The sequence below is a fragment of the Fragaria vesca genome, linkage group LG6 (assembly GCF_000184155.1).
Source record: "Fragaria vesca subsp. vesca linkage group LG6, FraVesHawaii_1.0, whole genome shotgun sequence".
Taxonomy (NCBI): domain Eukaryota; kingdom Viridiplantae; phylum Streptophyta; class Magnoliopsida; order Rosales; family Rosaceae; genus Fragaria; species Fragaria vesca.
Genome location: NC_020496.1, coordinates 23,199,653 through 23,201,850, shown reverse-complemented (window position 1 = coordinate 23,201,850; position 2,198 = coordinate 23,199,653).

The window sequence follows — 2,198 nt, the reverse complement described above, 5'->3', positions numbered from 1 at the left end:
TACCCATAATAAAACTAGTTTTCAGCTGGGGTAAAACAAAGCCATTTCGGAAAATACTTGTGTCCGGACTAGTATGTACGTGGGCGTCCGAACTCTCTCTTATTTACATACTTTTGTCAATGTAAATCATAATCTTAACCATTCAAAAGTTGAATTAACCTATAGAGATCACCTCTGCAAAATTTCAATGTAAACAAACATTGTTTTCTCTACCGAATGTATCAAACAAACGAACGGCTGATCATGAGATTGCTAACTTTCACCAGAACTGACAGTTTGTTTAATGAAATCGGCTAATTTTGCATAGGTGTTCTCTATAGGTTAATTCAACTTTTGAACGGTTAAGATTATGATGACATTAAAGTATGTATATAAGAGTGAGTCTAGACGCATACGTACATATTAGTTTGGACGCAAATATTTTCCTTCTTGTTTTAAACGTCCTAAAAAATTTACGAATCTAATACATAAAGATAGTATAATCTTTTTTCTGAGGTAATCTCAATCTTCGGTCTATGGTCTCAAAACTGCAGCTTCCAAACACGTTAAAGGTTTTGGTCCTGCTAAGTTGGATTGGAAAATCCTAACTCAGTCTACAAATTGGTGGGTTCAATTAGTCACTAATAAGTATCTTAAAAGACATCATTTCCTGATTATGCCGAATAAATCTTCTTATTCTCATGCGTGAAAAGGTATCCTTGACTCAAGGAATATCCTTATTGAAGGTATGTGATGGATAATTGGAGATGATTCTTGATTCTTCTGTTTTGTTTTGAAATTTATATCGCTTCTGTCTTTATCTTAACATTTGATTATTCTTGCTCATATTAGAAATACAAACATAAATGTTACGGTTAGCCACTTCATTAACAATGAATCTTGAAATGTACCTCTTCTTAATTAATTTCTACCCTTAGATAGTGCATAACATTATTGTTGTCCCTCTTCCATTACAACCCTATACTGATCAATTCATTTAGTGTCCTTCTCCTGCTGATTGTGTCCCTACTAGTTGTTTTACAAATCGGAAATTAGCATCCTTTCACTTATATAATGAGCTCTAACTCCTGAACATCGTGGTTTTTAGATAATTAGTGGAGAATTAATATACTTGGGTTGTGGAAGGCATATTGTGAGGTGGTTAGGAATAATTTACAAATTTCTTTAAATTTTTTTGAAAACAAAGGTAAATTTAAGGTTTGTTTCAGTGGGATATATGCAATTATATTTTTTGACAAAGGCTTATTATTCACTTAACAATCATCTGATTCATCTTGTTTTCTATGTTGTCAAATATAATGTTAGCACCTAACAAAACTAACGGTCAAAATATTTTCTTTTGCTTCAAGTCAACTGATCTATGTTCCTAACTCCGACTTGTTTCTCGTTTATCCCTATCAGCTTCTAATGTTGTAGTCTTCTTTATTTGCAAGTATATATTGAGTAGTTGAACTTGATGATGCAGACAACACAAGAAAGTCTTGGTGAAAAACGCCTTAACATGGGATGTGACTTAGAACATTTATTTGTGGAAAGAACTAGGAGAACTTAGTTAATGGATTTCTATAACTTAACAGGCTATTCTCATCTATGGATAATGTGTTTGGATTGATTATTAACATTTTAGTTGGTTAATATTTAGCATATGGTTAGATATGGTTGAAATGTAGCAACCACAACTTGGTTAGAAAAGAAATATCCTCTTTAAAAGCCTAAACTTAATCCGAAGCGCAACCCTTTTTTTGGTCAAAATGAAAGTCCCCAAAGTAGTTCAAGGATATTCAGTTTTATGAAAAATAATTTTAATCTTAATGCTTTTACAAGTATATTGAAATCTTAAAGTCTGTAAGTAATGGTTGAGCGCGTCACTGTGTCTATATGTCTATTTAAGTCGTGTTTACTCACATGTAAAACATGCTCAAACATTACGAGAAATTTTTTTTTTAAAGATAAAACCTTAATTTTTTTATCCATGTCTTATTTGGCGCCTCTTTCAACACCTAAAAACAACAAACATAAAAAACAATTAAAAAAAAAGTAGTTGAAAGGAAATGTGCGTGTGCGTGTGCGTTTAGTTTTGTTGTTGTTCATCGTGTGTCATGGTTAATATATCTCGAGTAATATCGACTTGGCTTTTAAGATTTCAACACTAATGATAAAGAATATATATCATAGTTTTAAGACTCTCTCTCTCTCTC